The sequence below is a fragment of the Tympanuchus pallidicinctus genome, unplaced genomic scaffold (genome assembly GCF_026119805.1).
Source record: "Tympanuchus pallidicinctus isolate F22 unplaced genomic scaffold, pur_lepc_1.0 scaffold26, whole genome shotgun sequence".
NCBI lineage: Eukaryota > Metazoa > Chordata > Aves > Galliformes > Phasianidae > Tympanuchus > Tympanuchus pallidicinctus.
Window position 1 is genome coordinate 13,553,386 of NW_026294743.1, and position 20,011 is coordinate 13,573,396.

A 20,011-nucleotide genomic window follows, 5' to 3' on the forward strand; every position below is an offset into this window, starting at 1 on the left:
CAGGATAATACATTTGGCCTTCTGGACATTGCCAGCTCATGGTGAGTCTACTCCCCCAAACCCTCCTCCTCAGGGCTGCTAATATCCTCCATGTTAGCAAGAAGAATATTAGTCAGATGGTTTAGATTTAAGTGAGAGGACAATCTATCCATAGAAGCTGAGGAGGGACTGTTTGCAGACCCCTGCCTCTATCCCAATGGATAGAGATACCTGAGTATTGATGGTGAGAGATTTTATGTGGAAATCTACCCACACCTGGCAGAAAGCTGCTACTGCTTCTTTCAAGCACTTTGATATTTTTCTTTTACATGACAGTTCCCTTTTCTGGTCAGACCCAAACAGCTGATGTCTCTCTCTTACCTTAACACTAGCTGTTAAATGTCAAGCATATAGGATTCATCAGTAGAGTACACATTAATAAGATGAAGCCCTCAGAGGAAAAGCGCCCTTAAAGCCTCCTGTTTTCACTAAGAATTTGAATGCTCAGTGTCATAAATTACAACTCAAAACTTGTATTAATCTAGGGAGCTGTTCTTTCCCAAGAGATCCATCAGTTTCAGGAGCTCAGCTGACATTGTCAAGGGCAAAGAAGTAGAAAACTAGACTATTATATTCAACTTCATGGGCTTCGTAACCTGGTAACCACGAGTATATTAGTAAGAGGTCAGGGTTTTGAATAAATGAATAGCCTCCATCAACTGCTGTATTACTGAATGACAGCATGACTGCAGCTATACTGTAAATGTGACTGTGTCTACTACTGCATTCAGGCTGCCTGCAGACACAGTGCAACACCCCAAAACATGAGCATCAGAACAGAGAAAAATGCACAGCTTTCAGGGAACCTTCCTTTTGGGCCCATCCACAGAGGGCAGTGTGGGCAAGCTAGAAAGTACATGGCATCATACCTCTCCTGGTTTTTTGGTTTTTTTTTGTTTTTTTTTTTTGGTGTTTTTTTTTTTTTTTTTTTTTTTAAATTATAATCCAAGGCTAACTGGAATGTGACTGAAATTTAGATTAGTTCTGTTACTTTAAAAATAGGCATTGTAAACACACATACAGTGACAGCTTCTTTTTTTTTTTTTTCCCCTAGGTATCTTGAACTCAAAGCCTGAACAGATCTTGGTACCTCTAGTTCAGGAGGAAGCTGAAGAAATAGACCAGAATAGCAATTCAACATTACTAGGATGGTCCTCAAGAAAGGAGACAATATTGAATTGATGTTGTTGTGCCATATGTGGCAATTCCAGCTGTGCCAGAAAAGGGAAGCAGAACCAACAATGCAGCTTGGTCTGTTTGGTGCTTTCCACTCAGTTTCAAGCTCAAAGCAGTTTAGATAAGCAGCCAAAGTATAAGGTATCTTTCTTAGCCAATCTGAACCGCAGGAGATACACAGAGGCATTCCCAGAAATTACTATTAGCACTATGCAGTAGGATTTTGTAAAACATATGAAAGGAAGAAAAATAAATACTGTAGTCCAGCTGCCATAGACTGCTGAGTGATGATACTTACTATGCTCTGTTGTCACAGCAAAGTCACTTACTCTGTCATATTTTCATTTTCTTCATTTAAAAATGGAAATTTAAAGATGAGAACTGCAGCTAACACATTAAATTTAGATTGATCAAAGCTTTAGGGGCAGAGAACGTCTGAGATTCTGCATGGTGCTCAGCTCTGATAGAGACGTGATGATTTTCTTTGGCTGGTGGAAAGGATGAGAGAGAAAGTCCGAAAAGTCCATCAGTATTTGATATGCAGGATTAAGTTGAAGCATACATCCAAACAGATTACTGTTCATAAAATTTTGAACATCAAAAACGGCACTAGAGGCAAGAGTCAAGCTCATTCCATCTCTGCAGTCTTTTGTTCTATAGAGCTGTGAACTTCTCCTAATAGCAGCCAGTAAAGTAGACTGAAATCTCTGAACTCTTGGACTCTTCAGAGTCCTTCTCTTGGACTTTTCAGAAAAGTCTGAACAGGACTTTTCTACAGCTAGGCATATCTTCAAATACAACAGCACCTATCAGCATTATGGACAATGTTCATTTCACTGTATCTCACATCTAGCCATTTCATGCAATGTCATTTATGACCTTGCGAAGACTGCTACTCTTCAAGACACAGCTGGATGATTAAGTACTGGAAACACCACTAAAAAGGAGAATAAGATGCTAATGGGTTGTGTCCTTATTGACTTTTCCCCTCTTGCCTCTCAGGAAGGTCTCCTTTGAGGCTGAAATGTAGCCATGACACTGCATACAAAGCAGTCACTCTTACTTCAGACCAGAGAAAGCACTTCAATCGCTGCCTCTCTGTATGACAGTACCTGTCTGCCTTGCTAAAACATCTGTCCTATGAGAAAAGCCTCGGCGAGTCAGCAGGCTACTTACTGCAATCCCACAGAGTGCAGGCAGGAGCAGCGCTCAGCCAGTCCCATCACGGCTATCCGGCCTCCGCGTTGGAGGGCGGCCTCGCACAAACACAAACAGCTTGTCAGCGCAAGGCAAAGAGGCGGGTCTGCCCTGCCGGCCGCAATTCGAGCCAATGATTAGCTGCTTCACCCTCTGGGCGCTCGAGATACTGTGTTTCATTCTTAAGCGGAGGAACAAAAGGGGCTGCTAAGAAGGACTGGTGCTCGACAGCTTACTGTCGGGCAGTAAAATGCCAAAGGCGGAAGGACGAAGAATTTCAGGAAAAAAACCACACATTTGCTGTGTATTTATACTACTGCCCACTGCCTTTAGATAATCCACAAGCATCCCCGTGCATTGTCTCTTTTAGGTCAAACAAACAAACACTGTGAATTAAGTCCAGCTCACATTCACCGCAGAGAAGTTTAACTTTAGAAGTCCCTGATTTTTCTTCTTTTCACCCTTTTCGTATTCTCATCCTTCCTAACACTTAGTTTGCTGATGCTGTCATTTCTCAGTTGTCTGTCACAAGTCTTACTCTGACTCTCTCTCTGGACCTCACCTCCCAGCCCTTATTGATACCCTCTGATGCTTCTTTTCCTCTCTGCCTTACCTGCTTGGTCTTTCACTCCTGTTCTCCCGCAGAGAGCACAGTCACAACCCGGGCGCATTAGCACAAGATTTTGTGAAACAGTTAAGCTGATAGAGCAATTTACTGTCTCCTCTCTTCATGCTCCCACTATCATTTCAAGGAAGGTAATGTAGCACAGAAGCAAAGTTTTCTGTGTCAGTTTGATGAACTTAACAAAGAGACAGAAGAGTTATTGCATAAGTGAGCACTCTGAAACTTAAGCTCCTTCAGATCTTTAATCAGCCATTTCTGAACCCACCTGTCTCTCCAAGCTCCTATCTCCTTTGTTGCTTAAATTGAATTGTTCCTGTTTAATTGAATGCTCTGCTTACAGCTGCTGATCTCATTTCATCCCTGCCCTGTCCTACTTTCTTATGCCTCTAATTTGGCTGTGAGCCCTGTCTGCTACTAAAATCTGTCTCATCAACGCTCTTGTAATAGCTTCCTGGATTAATATCGTTCTTTGTACTTCAGCCTTCGTCTCTTTGAGCAATTTTCCTGCTGTGGAAATAGTTAAAATCCTTCGTAAATACCATGTCACTTCCTTGGCTTTCACTGTTTTCTCCCTGACCCTTCTGGTTAATTCTTCTCTTGCACTCCCAAGGCATGCTACTTTCTGTTATTTTTTTTATCCAGCTTTTACTATTTACCTGTGCAGGCTCCCATTTCAGTTTTATAGTAACAATTTGTAAATGTGCAATTCTATTTTTCAGCTTTCTGCTTCTATTTGGTCCTTACTATGTGTTCTAGGCATACTGTAATAACTGCTTTAACAGCTCCTAATTTTGATTTCCTTTTCAGGGAGCAAATTAAGTCAGGCTGTTACATTAATTACTGTCTTTATAGTCATTTCCCTTCCCCTCTAATTTAGTCTAGGATCTAAACCCTTGCAAAAGCAGATGCTGAAGTTTGCACCTTGTTTGGATGGGAAGGCATATCGCAGCTCTCAGGCTCCTGCTGACAGCCTGTGCGTGAGTTCTGGCACATATCGTCATGTCACAATGTGCTTGGGTCACAGTTGCAAGTTCTTCTTCACAGTGAGGCCTGTTCCTCAATGATAGCTGAGATTTTAGTGCACTTGCATGGCTCCACCAGCTGTCATACAATCTACAGCGCCTGTACTGTTATCCAGATCCACTGCTTAGTTAACCCGAAGCTATCCATATTGACAGTATTATTTTATTAGAGCTCTTTTCCGCTCATATTTTCAGTACATAGATTTCTGCCCAGATCCACTGTGTGATCACAGTGTTTGATTACTTTAGTCACTTTGATTACTGGGATTTGATCTTGTTCCCAATGCACCTGCATTGTTGTCCCTTGAAAATTCAGCATGAGGTCATCTTTTGTTTCATATCCCATCCACATTACCTACAACCCCATGAAAGCAAAGCTTTCTCATCCAGAGTTTCAAGGCCTTTTCAGAGTTTCTCCTTTCTTACTGACCCACTCCTACTGCTCCCCTTATCACAAGGCCTGCCTTTTCAGCCTTCTTCCTTCCTACAAAGCTCCCTTTTCTCACCTTGTCTTCTATGCACAGAACACCCTCCTTGGTCAAATCAAGGTATCTTTCTTTTCTACAATCCACAGCTCACAAAACATAGAAATAACGTATCAGAATGAACGTCAAGAGCAATAAATGTTTTACATGTCACTTCAGAAAGATGTTCCATCAGTACATGTAAATTATATGTGCTAGAAATTTTCAATCAATTGTATGCCATATTTTACATATCTTTTGCTGCTTGAGAGAATGGGTACCAAAAGCCTTGATGGAGATAGATCAAGTGCTCAAACAAAGTACATGAAATTGTGAAAAGACTGCTATGAAAAGGCTGTTTGTAGATGGACAAGAGAAAGAAAGCTAGCTATTGCATCTCTGATTCCCATGGCAATTTATTTAAGATGCTAATTCAGTGTAGCCACAAATAAAGAAACAAAAGAGACAACAAGAATGAGCTGATTTAGTGAACTTTGTTGAAAAGGCACATTTAAACAAAGTCACTCTGGGTATAACTCCTGTCACTCCACTCATTTAATTATGCTAAGGATGAAACTGCTTCTTTGTCCTTATACGACACAGGAAAATTGTTACCAGCACTGCCAAGGGAGTAAGCCCAAGTGTCAGCTATGGCTGAGGCTTCTGGAGGCAACCATCACAGTTCCCAGCTGCACAGGCCTGTCCCCTCCCTCCCGTACCTCTCCAGGAGCAGTGTGACAGCTCACAGAAACAATTCTACTTGCTGGATATATTTTTCAAACAGATTAGTGATCTGACTCATGTCCGCCATGTCAAATAGTGTGAGATCCTGCAGATGAAAGAAATCATCCTGTAGCTGGAAGCAGGAGAAGTGAAGAGCTGGAGATAAAATCTCCATTTTCTTTTTCTACTAGCAGAAACCTGGCTATTCTCCCAGAAACATTTTGGGGTGGGACCTAAAACTATGAGCTGCAACATCACAGCACTCTTGAACACAAGATCCCAAAGCTCTTGAGAACACTTGCTTGTTCTCCAGTGAGCACTAAAATCTTTTAGCAAAATGTTTTCAAATAGAGGTTCTATTTTAGTTAAATGCAAGTTTCTGAAAACATACAAAAAAAAAATTCATTTTCTAGGAAAAAAAAATAGAAAGAAGATTCCGATGGGCCAAAAAGGAAAATATGTAAGTTTTCTGCATCTGAAAGCAAAGCATTTGGATTATGAATCATCAGAACTGAACTTTGCCCACTCCCTATGTTACAGGCTGCACAGAGTAACATTCTGAATTTATCACCTTTTCTCTGGCTATCTTTGCATCTGGCTTCTACTGCACATACTTTGCTCAGTAAAACTATTTTATTTCACTTTCCCTAATCTCACCCTCTGTCTTTCTTCTCCAAACACTGTCCCAGCTGGACATCATTTTGCCTGCCCCTCTTGGCCTTTGGGAGGCCAACCAGAAACTTCCGCTCCCCTGAGGCTCAGGCTGGCCAGTTTGCACGCCTCCTCTGGAAGCAGACTTCTCAAGTTTACCCAGCAGTAGCCAAGACACTACAGAATAGAGTGGAGCGAGAAGATTTTTTGTCATGTTTTACTGGCCTGGTTTCAATCATAAAGTGGGTCAACAAGCTATTCCCAGAAAGCACACAAGCTCAAGCAACAGAATACTTTAGATAGTGACAAAAGTGAAACTCTGTACACAAATTGTTCCATTTTTTCTTTTATAAAAAGGAAAAGGAATTGTAGAAATGGCAAGGAGAAGAGATGGTGTGCAAATGCAGCACACTAACACACAAGGCTGCAATCAATTGAGAACTTGGGTTTAGTCCCAGCTCAGATCATGTGCGTGTTGAACTTTACGCTCCTGGACCATTTTCTAATTAGAGAGCAAGGGACAAACTGCGGAGCTCTTTAACCCTTCTGTGGTGCCTCGTGCACACAAATGCCCCGTTGCACAAGCAAATACCAGAAAAGAATCTCCAGATTTGTCTAGCCTCTGGAGGTGACGTCTCACTACAGGAAATATCCTTGTGCTCCAAATGCTTTGGTGAATCAACTGCTGTGTGCACCTCTCTCTTCATGGCTCTCTACCCAGAAAGATCAGACTTGCAACTACTCTCCTTCCAACACCACTGAAGTCTTAATGGGATGTCCCCTATTCTGCCAGCTTCCCATTCAGAGTCTGTATATCTTCAAGGCTTGTCATGCATCCTCCATGCTCATCAGTAATGCCACACCAAGGATCAAGTTAGAGATAACCATCCAGAACTTAATAGTGGAAACAATGGTGCACAGCACTCAGAGACCTGCTTATCTCCACCACAGCAGCAAAAATGCAGCATACTACTATAAAACTATAATGTTAGAAAAAAAATACCATAGCAGTAGAAGCAGTATGGAGAGAAACAAGGTAGAATAGTTGAAGTACAACAGCTGCCTGATAATTTCTATCCTATTTGACTATCCCTGGTGTCATAGCTAGCTGTGGACTAGGGATGTAACTTTTATATCCCTATGTGAAGTGGCAATAGTATGTCTTACCTATTTAATGGAACTACTTTGTGGATACATTTACAGCCCTTTGAAACACTCACTGAAGGTGTATTGGACATATGAACTGTTACTGTTTCCAACACTGATTTAGGAAAGTCGTCTTTGTAGAGCTGATAAACACAGGCAACTATGTTAGCAAGATTTTATTTCCAAAAGGAGTAGGCTGGAAAATAGAACACTTTCAATGTGGACTTTGATTGACTGGAACGCCAATTAAATACTGTTGGACAAGTCAAGGTGCAGAGAAAGAAAAAGGGAGAGTAAGCCAGGATTTTTTTTCTCCATTCAGTTCAACTGATGCAGTTTTTTTTGTAAATTTTGTTTCTACTTTCCTGACACATCTGAGGTCACTCATTCCAAACATAACACAAATATACAAAAAAAAAAAAAAAAAAAAAAAAAAAAAAAAAAAAAAGGTGCATCCAAAAATGCATGCAGTGGGGATAATGATTAACTCTGGGGACATAGAGCACAGAAAATATGCAGGCTTACTCTCCCTCTTATGCAAGTTCTCTCCCTGTTTTCTCTCCCTGAATTCAAGAGGTGGTTCACAGAGCTTGGAGAAGGCATTTTGAATACAAACTACTCTTAGTGTGGGCCTTTTATTTGCCATTCAGATGTGTTCTATCCTACTTGCAGGGCATGGTCCTCAGTTTCCCATCTCACCTAGTAGTCTGCTAATCAGAGTTTTTTAGCGTCAAGGCATGTGTAGACTTCACTGTTACTAGTAGTGTGGGAATCAAATGATGTTTCTGCATTAGAATTGGATAATATATATATTTTTTATTTCATGATCTCCGCTATCATAGTTCTTTTTGGGAGTCCTTCTACTTAACCCGGGGAAGCTCTCTGATAGTTTACATCACTGATCCTCCAGACAAAACTTCCCAGGCACGCACACTCTGTATATAGGTGTATAGATGCACATTTTGTCATACACACTGCAGGAATATCCTGCACGAGAGCAAACCAGAGAACAAGGGATGGCCTGCCCGAGGAAGCGCCTGAAGAGACATCGGAAGGCCTGGCATCATCCCCAGTGCTCTTTGCTTAACGAAGACTTTAAAGAAAATCACCATATCAATACGGCAAGGAGAGCACCAAGACAGCTTGGAAACAACAGGACGGCTGCAGACTGACAGCAGGTAAAAGATAAATTAACAAGTAAATAGCAAATGTAAACCTTCTGTAAGATTGTGAACCTGGAGTAGCAGCCAGTGGGGAAACAAGGGAAATGGGGGAGGCAAGGGGAGAAAACAGGGTATAAAGGCCACACCCGCCATTGCAATCGTGAATAAAATCTCCTTTTATCAGAGATACCGTCCTGACAAAATTACTTGGATATTTCCAACAGTAGCAAGAAATACCAAAACTAGCTCTAAAATAGCTGTCTGCTGTTGTTGACACTATGCATGCAAAGTAAATTAGCCTGACATGGAGACCATGGTGCCCTAAAGGAACCTCTCCTGTACCCCATGTGGCTAGGAACTCCTTTGAGCGGTGCTGTACTACACTACAGCCACTTCTCTGTTAAATTCTCTGAGTGAATCTCGACACAGCACAATACATCTACTTCTAGTGGGATTTTGCAAAGGCTGCTTGTTGGAAATATCCAAGTAATTTTGTCAGGACGGTATCTCTGATAAAAGCAAAATTTATTCGCGATTGCAATGGCGGGCGTCCCACAAGTAGGAGCGCGCCTATGGACACAACATGACAGCATCCAAGATGTCTCGGTGCTCTCCTTGTCCCATTGATATGGTGATTTTCTTTAAAGTCATCATCGTTAAACAAAGAGCACTGGGGAATGATGTCAGGCCTTCCCAATGTCAGGCGCTTCCTAGGCATGCCATAGCTTGTTCCCTTGTTTGCTCTCCTGCAGGATATTCTTGCAGTGTGTATGACAAAATATACATATATACAGAGTGTGCGTTCCTGGGAAGGTTCGTCTATACAATAAGTAATCTAAACTTATTAGAGATCCTCCCCAGGCTAAGTAGAAGGACTCCCAAAAAGAACCACGACAGCGGAGATCATAAAACAAAAATAACATTATACAATTCTAATGCAGAAACAACACTTGATTCTCACATGCTGAAACAACCCATAGCTATGATCAGTGTTAGAGTTCACAAATATACTCCATAAGGACAAATGCTTTGCCTTTGGGTCAGACCTACATTTGGAGTGTCAGGTACTTCCAAAAGGAGCCACTAACACTAGCAGCACATACATCCACCCTAATTTAAAATAACACAAGAAAATTTATCTCCAAGGAATGCTTTTCTGGATAACAGGGTAAACACTGCAACCAGTATCTTTGGAACAGAAAAAGCGATTTGAAAAAATATGCCATCTCCCTTACTAGATATGGCCTTTATAAAGTGAACTTTTTCCTCATGCTTTTCTGGGTAGAGATGTCCCTGCTTACTTAGGGAAACTTGGGGAAAATATTCAGAAGCACTCTCTGTGAAATCCTTGCTAGTGAACAACAAATAGATACAAAAAATTAGAAGATTCATTTCAAGAAAGCAGTGTCTTCCTGTTCACTGTGAGCTTTGCCATAAATATCCCACTCACTTGTTTGGCACAGGACCAAACCTTTGCAAACAAGTCCAAAGAATGCTCAGAGAAAAGGAGATATTTGCCCATCACAGGAAAAATTCTCAATTAGCAATCAGTGATCTTGTTTCAAGGAAAGTGCTTTAATATGTGCCTTCCTTTCAAGCATATGAGAACTCCTGCTGATTTTGGTCTCACATCAGTGAGGTCAGTCAGGGATTTAGCCAGGAACTAAAAAGAATTAACTCCCCTCACACATACTGTGAATAATGGCCAGAGTGGTCTGCACCTCACAGTGCAGAAGTGACACGTCCCCCTCATCCCTTCCCACTCTCAGCATAAATCAGCAGTTTCTCTCTCCTTGAATGAATGACACTACCCCTCTGTTTTATGCAAGCTGTCAAGGTGCTGAATGGTGAGTGAGATACCAAGAAAATGTGACACCCAGTTTACATCTGCATTGCTTTTCTACCTAGCAAGCCTAGAGAAAGTGTTAGTTACTTAGCATGTGGAAACAATTTAATAATTAAATATTTGGAATGGAACTGCAGAGGCACAACAAAAGTCAGAATCATCCATACGAATGAACAAATGCTTTTAAAGATAGCTTCAAAAGGTGGCAGTTTACACCTACAGAAGACTGTAAGCAAGCACAAAAGCATCCTCATATAAATGGACAGTAAGAGGGAATTTTTGATAACTTCCCCGTGTTTTAAGTCAGATTCCTTGTGATCACCTTGTTCCTTATAAAAACAGAGCCATACTAGTCTGCAAGCAGATCTCTGTTACAGGGGTTTGAACAGCAGGAATAGGGAAGAGCTTATTATCAGGAGACATTAAACACTTCATCCAGGCAGGAGAATTCAGTTAAAACATAGAAGTCCCTGATCCAAGTAGCATATGGCTAAAGCTGTCATGCAGTCATGACCAAGCTGCCCTCATGTCTGGATTTAATTATACTGTATAATAACTGCAGCAGCCTAATAAAAAAAAAAGTGAAAATCAAAATACTCCAAGAGAGCTCTGTCAATCATACATGTAAGAACCATGGTGAAAATGGATAGCAGACAACATTAGCAGACTGAGTATATAAAGGCTCTTATTAAAGACAAAAGTAACAAAAAAGTCTAGAGACAAATGGATAAGTGCAGAACGAAAGCACCAATGCTATCAATAATTCCCATATGGTTGGAAAGATTCAACCAGAACTGCCAAACTAACACATATTGGAAGAACACCCATTTCATACAGACTCACTGATTTCACAGGAAGAGAAATCCATGGAATGATATAATGCTCCAGAAATACGTATTGTGTTAGAATTCTACAAGCATTTAAAACAATCTCCTTAAGAAAATGGTTGTATGAAAATGCATCTGGATAAAGCAACTATAAGTTAGGGGGAAAAATCCAAATAGAAACATACTTGTAATTACTATGGAAGTACAGAGAACATGACTGAGAATTAAACATGATGATTTCAACTTTTCATTCAGTATGACTATAAAATCAGCTTAGTAGCTTTTTATTTGCAAAGAAATATATCTACACAGATTTCTTGCTAACGTTATTTGGGGGAAGGAACTTAAAGTGTTTTGAATTATTGGGGGACCAGCACAGTGGTTGGGGATATTATGTGTTCTACCTTTAGCAACTAAAAGAAAAACAACTATGCTAGAACAATACCAATGCTATCTAAGTAAAGGTTTTCTGAAAGCAGAAAAAGACTAAAAGTCTCTGTAGTATAGATCCAGCGTCATTATGATAATTTTATAGTAATACGAAATCACTGTTACCAGAATCTGCTTGTAGTTCTGTGGGGTTTTTTTTACCTGCCATTAGAAAAACATGTTAATAAAATACTTCTTTCAACATTTGGTTGCCTTATTGCTCTATTAGTAATGATTGTTCTGCTGCATTCCTTGAGCTTGGACTCCCTGATTTCTCCTAAAACAGTTTCAGCTGATGGCAGACCAGTGCCCTGCCAGGGCTTTTGTGTCTCTGTCTATGACAGGGATTAGATTGTAGTTTGCACACTGCAGTCTGTATGCACGCAAGGAACAAAATCTGTAGTGAGGCAATATTGCCTGGTTCTGAGTGTCTGGGCAAACAGCAGGTCTTGACAATTTCTCTTGTACTTTTCCGCATGCTTGTCAAGATCAGCCATGTGGCATAGTTAAAGGAGGATTCTTGCTCTGAACTGGTTATTGTTTGCTCTTAGTGGCTCACTGATTCAAGCAAAAAGAGACTCACAGAAAGAGGCATTGGTAATTGCTAAAACTTAGCAAATGTTTGAATTAATGTAATTATTTTAAACCAATATTTCTTTGTAATATTAAGGATAGGTTAAAGATAGCAAAAAATGATAAGTCAATCAGATAGTAAGAGGAGGCTGTATGATATGAGATATGTAAATATATAAAATATAAATCCCATTCAGGTAGAAAATTTGATCCAAAAAGAAAAAAAAATCCTGACATTCTCTGAAGTCCTCTAGAGATGTTAGAACTGCATTGAAATTTATACAGGGTTACACCATAAATGGCCTTCAGTGTAAGCCTTGCAGCAGAGAAGGAAACTAAACAGTGCTCACCGAATCCACTTCAGCAGAAGCAGCCAAACTAAACCAGCAAGACACTAAGGAAAGAGACACTTTGATTTGAGGATAAGTATTCCTATGGGTGGCTCTTTCAAAAAGCAGTGTCTTTACTTATTTCCCTTGTAAATTTTCCCCAGCACAGAACACTATTTATTTTATTTTGCATATTGTACTAACAGTATTCCCTTAGTGTTCCTTTCCTTGCTCAGAATTATGTTTGACAGCTCTGGATCTCCTGGTAGAAAAGACGTGGAAAAATGCCTATCACAGTATTGCTCTGAGTTGGCTCGTACTTTGTCTATAGCAAATAAAGTGCTAACAGTCATTAGCAATAACAATTAAGCTATTCATTGTGCCTTTTGGGAAATGATGGATGGAGTTTCTTTGAACAAACCACATCCCAGCTGCACTCTTCATCAAATCTTCCTTCGTGAAAGTTGGGCTATTTGAGCAACTGCTCTGATTCAGGAAACAAACAAACTACTAAGGACTTCTTTGTACACACAGCCACTCACAAACAGTTCAGTAAAGAGACCACAGTTCACTGACCTGGGGAACCATAGTGTGATGGGCAGCCATGCACCTACTTTTAATTTCCATACTCAATTAAATCAAGCTCTCTAAAGAGCTCCTTAGAGTTCTCCTTCATAAATGCCTTTATTTGGATAGCTCACCAGGAGCACAAATGACAACACAGTGATGTGCTACTTCTTGCTCTAACCATCCTCAAACCTGCCTCAGTGACAAATAGAGAGGAAGTACACTTAAAGGAAAAGGTATTTCAGAAGATAGGATCAGGTTAATGTGGGACTTCTGCTGCTGAAACATCTGAGTAACCTTTTCCCAGCTCCATAAATGAGGGCTACTTAACACCCATGCTAATTTCTCCTAGGGCTTGCTGGCTAAGGACCAAGGAGCATCAGAAAGCTTTCTTCTCTCTGCTTTCTACAGCACTTGAAATCAGGTGAGATCCTCTCTGCATTTGACTACCCTTGTATATTCACAGATAAAGCAGTGCAAAACTCTTCAGAAAACTTTTAAAGGACAGAATTGTTTTGTTAAAAACATTGCCTTTAATTGCCCAACAATGTAAACTCCTAATTCTTGAGATACAAGCATAACAAGCTCTTTGCAATGTGGCCCTCTCTGTTCTTTACTGACACTAAACAATAACGTTTCTAGAAACCAGAATTAGCTGCCATCATCTTCCCACATGTAGAATCAAGGTCAGAATCAAAACAAGCCATCACAAGCCTCCTAGTAATTACCATGAGCATAATGCCTTTCCTCACCGATAACTATCGATTTCTCGAAGGTCTCTGATGTCCATGCTGCAGTGTTCACTATAAGCACGTTACAAAGTCCTCAAAGTTGTAAACTTCATTCTGTTAACTCTGAGCATGCTCTTAAAAACAAAAATAAATGGAACACATTATTTGTTTCCCATTTCAAACTGCACAGCCTTCATTCTGTAAAGAAAAACATTGTTGGGCCATTCTGTGGATAAAACTTGACAGTTGCTAGAAGCCTCTTTAGGGTAAAACTTTGCCATGAGAATACGCAATATGAATTACATTCACTTGTAGGTTGGCTTCATCTTGTCTCAAGACTAATATTTTTATTGTCCCTGCAACCTCAAGCATACTAAAATAATTGGAGTTTTAGTTTATTTAATTCTTCAGTAGTTTTTCAGCCTCATTGTTTCACATTCACATAGCAATTACCTAATGCCTCAGCATGAACTAATGACAAATCTAAAATCTCTTTGAGAGTTACACATCATGTAACAAAGCAGAACAGCCTATGGATTCAGATGTGTTAGCCTGGCAGCACTCAGAATATCAAGGGAGTCACATCAACCTCCTCTTTCAAAAAGAAAAACCCCAGCCTTGCTAACCCAGAGGAGTAATTTCTGTGTCTCCTGAGGCTGAACTGAAGACATACTTCAGTGAACTTATTTCCACCCAAAGAAGAAAAGAAACTAGTTCCTAATGATGCATTCAACAGAGGAAGATCACTTGGTTCCTAAAGAAGCCCCCTGAGTGAATTCACAGTGAATCAGGATGAACAACAAACAAACAAACAAAAAAACAGAACAGAAAACAAGCAAACAAACAAGCCAAACAGAAACAGAACAGAAAGAATGCTTATTGTTTTGGAATGACTCCCTCAGGTAAGTAAAAACAGCTCAAAAGTCCAGAAGTCTTTACATTAAGATTAATCTTCCTTCTAAGAGACAAACAAGCTGCAGTGGTTTGGTTGCTTCTGATTTACCATCTTCAAAACCTGGTAATTTCTTTTAGGAATGAATTGTAGGATAGGATTTCAGAACCTTTTTAACAGTAATACATACAGCTCCTCGGGATAAATCATTTTGCCTTTGACCTTCCAGCTTATCCATTTGGGGATCATGGTAACTTCTCTTAAAAAAATAAAATAAAATGAGGCACCTGCCCTAATATTCCTGAACTAGCGAGTTCCACAAAATCCATTCAAAGTGCTGGCTAACCAGATTGATAAAACACTGCTTTATACAACCAGATCAAGCTAGATTTATGATTAATTGCATGGTTGCAAATTATCTTTCAGAACACTTTTATTTATTGCTCCCAGTATGGAAGGACAAATAATGCATTTAATGAGTACAAGAAGACTTCATGTTCAGCAGCTTCTGTTCATTTAGATTCTTATGATTGCTTTATAGAACTGGCAACTGTGCTGCTGTCAGAATACATTTAAATTTTTATTCATACCAATGCCCACTGCTAGTTTTGCATACGTTGTCATAGATATACAAGTTGCAGCGTCAGTAAGATGAAGATATTGCAAAGCATAGTTTCAACCTCAAAGAAAAAACCTGGAAGTTCAAGGTACTGTATCTTTCCAACTGCACCTTGATCCTCTGGGATTCTTTAGCATCACTCCCGCATATACAGCCAGGTTTATGCCCTCAGTCTAGAACTGGAACTAAGAAGTCATAGTGGTTTGCAAAATATAAATATTCAGAAAGATTAATTACTCAATTTTGCTTAGTTATGCGAGTTACATTGCTCAGTTAGGTTATAGCTTGTATTCACATGCTACAATACTGCTTATGAAGGATGATCTAAAAATTGTGTGAACTGAATAAATGAAATATGTTCAGAATGAAATAGAATATTATTATAATACAGCACTGTTAATCACAGGGTACTTCTGACTGATGGCAGGTGGCAGATTCAGTCCTACTTTACAGGTATAAAAAACACTGCCTAGCTCACTATATACTTTCAAACAAAAAGTAGCAGAAAAGGTGATGTTAATAGACATGTGACTTCTTCTGAAATCTACTTGCAAGATGGGTAAGGAGCAGAGAAATGAGGAAAATGTGCCACACAGAAAACACAGATGTTGTAATGCCCACTGCTCACCTGGCTGAGTCACAGCACATGACCCCTGACAAATCCATTACTGTCTGTCAGCCAAGTGTCACTGCTGCTGTTTCATTCCAATAATTAACACTGAAATTTAGAACATGTAAGTAACTTGGGTAAACATTCTTCATTGAACCTAATAATGCATATTATTGCCCCAGTGATCAAGAGTATCATGAACCTTCTTAATCTGGTAATTGCCAGTGACGAAGTTAATAATAAAATCATTAAGACAATATTTTATGGGGAATCTTCATCAGTACTCCACAACAACTTGCAATCGTAGCATGCTTTGGTCAGTGGAGTTAATTTCAATTAATACGTTTTGTTAACTTCATAGCTAAGCAGTTACAGCCCAAGGGAGCTATCCCATGTGAATCTGTAAGATAGCTTTAGAATAAAGTAACAGTAAGTCTATGTCATTTGCTTATTTTAGTTACAATTTTAAATTTCATCTAGGCATTCTCTCAATATCTGGTATCCTAAGAATCACTTTGGTTACAATGTTCTGTATTCTGACTTCAGATAAAAAAAATAAATGAGAAAACTAGTTGTATGATAAGGGTTCTTACATCTGGGTAATGTTTAAAATACTTGCTTCTTTCCCTCATGGCTAAGTTCTTGCTTTATTTTTAAAGCAGCTTCTAAATTATTTGAGTCCAAGGATTATCTTACGTCTCTGTACAGTATCTATAAACACCTTTTTGTACAGTGCTGTTCCAGTAAGAGTGTTCATTGGTACTGCAACAACAGTAAAGAGTGATAATAACGTCATATGCAGAATAAAGTGATAATGCCATTGCTGCAGTCAGAATTTCAAATCAGGTGTAATGACTGACAAGTTTAGTGAGCTGATCTGACACTGCATGGTTGTTTGTTGTTGTTGTTTTTAAACAACCAGGCTCTGTATAATTAGGCTTAAAACAAATTATAACGGTTCATGGATATACACAGTTATTTTTCTTGGTTTTCTTCTTCACACAAAGTCCACAGAGAAGTAGCAGCATCTTTATTTTATTTGTTCTTCCACATCACATATAATAAAAAAAGATTACAACTACACATGACTTGTTGTTTGAATATTAAAATCCCAAACTCTTGCTAGGTAGCTTTATTGTAATTGGTCACGTTAATTCAGACATAATTACTGTTTTATTCCTCAGCTAGGTCTGCATAAAGCTCTGTTTGGAAGGCCAAAAAATTTCTACATCTTGCTAAGTCCCACATCACAGATATGCTTGTGTGAAAGCAGATAGCAATTAAAAGACAGGAGGGAAGTAAGAAGGGAGAGAAGAGGAAAACAAGAGGATGAAAGTTTAAATTTCTGTAATATGTTTAAGAGAATGTATCGTTACCTATCTCATGTGCTACATAATTTCTGGAGGGAAATAGAAGAAGTGATCGCAGAATACTGACTGTAAAGAAAAAAACCAATATGGAGACAGCATTTCCAAAACAAGAAGGTGCTCAGGGAATGCAATGCTCTGAGTTTTAAACAGGTAGTGAGTGAGGGGGCTTCCTCTAAAAGTAGATGTGAAGAGCATTAAAATACAGATGGAAAACTGTTCACTTGTAGCAAGAGAGAAAACACGGAGAGACAATAAAACTGTTTTGAAAATAAAGGAGAAATAAAGGAACACCGGAAAAAATCAATGAATTTGTGTGGTCTGGCTGTTGACTGTTTTGCAGTCAGTTTGACTGTTCTGACCTGTGCTAGCAGTGCAGCCTGTGCCTTGGTTGGAGAACACTAAGAATTTTTTGAACTGTAGCCAGTTGCAAACTGCCCAGACAAGGCTGGCCACAGGTATGCCCTTTCTTACTCTCTGAGGTCAACCAAAAGGTAAACAGGTTAGTTTCCTGATCAGCCACACATACTGTTGTGATACACACTGAGGTAAAGGATGAGGCAGTTTCACACCTCTCAGAAATATCTGGCAGGGAGAGAACCAATAGTGTTGGCAATAAGCATCGCTGATCTAATTCTGTGCTGTTTACAGAGCAAGAAGCTGAGACACAACCGAGCATGGGAACGGTCAGACTTCAGTGCCTTCAAAGTAAGCTACAAAGCATCAGTGCATGTAATTACAAATGAGGTTTCAGCTCAGGGCTGTAGCACCAAGCACTGCAGGAGACTGTTTAATATTCAGTATGCACATGCCTAAAAGTCACTGCACATGCTATCAGAATTTCAGCATCCTGCTGCCCATCAACAAGCAATGATTAGTTTTGATCAAAATCAATTTACATTGTGGATGAGAGATTTGGGAGGAAAGCTAGTATTTGATGCAAAGTGCAGAAGAAAAGGCAAAGATGCTGCTTTTTTGGACATCTGTCTGGACACTCCAGAGCAGATCTTCAATGAAACAGCTCTGAAAATGTGTATCCATCCCCAGATCTTTACAGAAGAACTTTTGAAATTATTCAGGACACATATGAATTCTTTCTTGTGTACAGATTTAGGAAGCAGCTTTCAATGTTTAATCCAGGCAAGAAGTAGATTAACTGCCTTCAGCTGAAGCCTTCCTTTTCCTACGCACATGGCATTTGACGTCTGCCATTTTAACATTTTGATATTTCTGTGAGAGACATTGTCCTGAAAGGTCACCGCGTGCCTCAGCAGTTGGCTAGCTGCCACTCAGGCTCAGGAAAACCAGCTCCACAGCTGTCATCAGAAATTACCATTTACACAGCTTAGTTTCATAGAAAATACGAATTTCTGATTTTTTTTTTTTCCTCCTGTGTATGAGGAAAAAGGGAGACGAGAGGAAGAGAAGTTCCAAAACCTCTTTTCAGTTGTGACAATGAAGATAAGCATTTCTAGGTATACGTCTGCAAAATGAAGCTAAAGTATAGCTTCAAGACAACAGGTAAGCAAAACATGTAACCTGTGTTACAACAGCATTAGGGACACAGTAGTAGTACTGTGAATACATTTAGTCCTTTCCTTACAAAGAACAATTCTCTCTCTATTTGCTTAATGTCACCTGTTACCTGTTACAATGCATTTTTCACAAGGCTCACAAAAAGCCTACAGTATGCCTAAGAAATAACAAATCATGTAAACAAAGCAAGAAACACGACATGGCAACATGAACAAAGCTGCATCCTGTATTTCTCATGCAATTACCTGATATGCATACTTGTATGCTGGTTTTCAAAAAGCAGATTTAATTCACAGCTTAAGAATTCATTACTCGTAAACTCCATGGGACAACGGTACCACAGAAATTTTGAATCAGAAGGGAATGATACTGTTTCTTCCTTAGCAAGAGAAAAAAAAACCTCAAATGCTGATTCTTTTCATTATGGTATTGCCACAGCACTAAGAAACCTGCAACTCCGTTCCTTCCCAACCACCTCAGATAAACGTTCTCTTCACGTGTAAACAGAGTAAAATGGGTTAAAAACATGCACTGCTCACCGCGGTATGCTCATTGTTCTTAGCAGGTCAGATTTGTGCCCCTTACGATGATTATTTGTTTGCGTTTCCAATAATGAGGTACTGCTGAGATTCCTAATAAGAAGTCTGGTTCTGCATGTATGAATTTTTAATGATTCAATGTGAAAAATACCATCGTAGATTTCTCTCCTGCATGTTCACAAGAAGCTTATTAATGTTGAAGTTTCTTTCTCACTGCGTATCTAGTATTACCTAACATAAGCTGAAAGCAATCTATCTAGAAGCACCTCCTGCATTTACGAGGCTTCTCCACTCACAAAGTGGCAAGCAGACTCCCCCAGATCAACAAACATAACTGCAAACTGTTTCTTCCGGAAAGCTTTCATTCATCCCTTTTTCTCAGCACTCTCCACTGAAAGCCAAAACAATACCGCAGAGAAGCGTTCACTATCAGGATGTTTTCAGCTTTCATCCCTCTGCTTTTCCAAGCTGAACACAAAGGTAGAAATCCCAATTAGCAATCAAAGCACTGCACAGGAAAAGAATACTTACATTTGCCTCAGTATTTTTAATACTTGCACACCATTCCAGCAACTGGTGATTACAAGAAGGAGAGTTTTTTAGTCTGCCTTTCAAGTCTCGTAGCAACGAAAGGAAGGCTGATATCTGAAAGCTACTCATTTTCTACATGCTGTGCTCTGCTTGCTTCCCATGCGCATACAACACAGCTGCCAGATTTAATGACCATATCAGCCTGCTTTCCTCATAAAGCAGCACAGAGATGACAGGATGAAGATGAAGTAGCCAGTACGTTAATCTGTAGCTATGGCCACATTAAGCCTTAAATGTATGTCATCATTTTATTGCTCTTGCAGGAAAAAAAAAAAAAAAAAAAAAAACTGATCAACACTACTTGTAAATAAACATGCAAAAGGATTTCAGAAATATGAATCCATACTTG

The 20,011-nt window shown here is 39.5% G+C and overlaps 1 protein-coding gene and 1 long non-coding RNA gene across 11 annotated transcripts in view; one reads left to right on the forward strand and one right to left on the reverse strand.

The window, feature by feature from the left end:
- Positions 1-20,011, reverse strand: part of TRIM2 (tripartite motif containing 2) — an 85,105-nt gene that overhangs the window by 64,502 nt on the left and 592 nt on the right. For 3 of the 9 annotated variants that reach the window (XM_052690283.1, XM_052690279.1, XM_052690280.1), the window contains exon 1: positions 2,392-2,464. The exons of 2 other annotated variants lie outside the window; for them this stretch is intronic. The gene's annotated coding sequence lies outside the window, so the exon portion shown is untranslated. Of the gene's footprint in view, positions 1-2,391; positions 2,528-19,071; positions 19,296-19,602; positions 19,849-20,011 lie in introns of those variants that run through there. 4 more of the 9 variants (XM_052690281.1, XM_052690285.1, XM_052690276.1 and 1 more) reach the window with 4 other exon arrangements.
- The window catches only part of LOC128084344 (uncharacterized), a 48,721-nt gene that overhangs the window by 18,876 nt on the left and 9,834 nt on the right, over positions 1-20,011 (forward strand). The window contains exons 1-4 of one of the 2 annotated variants that reach the window (XR_008208482.1): positions 7,556-8,221; positions 13,130-13,201; positions 17,648-17,704; positions 18,398-18,517. This is a non-coding gene — a long non-coding RNA (uncharacterized LOC128084344). Of the gene's footprint in view, positions 1-7,555; positions 8,222-13,129; positions 13,202-17,647; positions 17,705-18,397; positions 18,518-20,011 lie in introns of those variants that run through there. The other variant, XR_008208483.1, reaches the window with a different exon arrangement.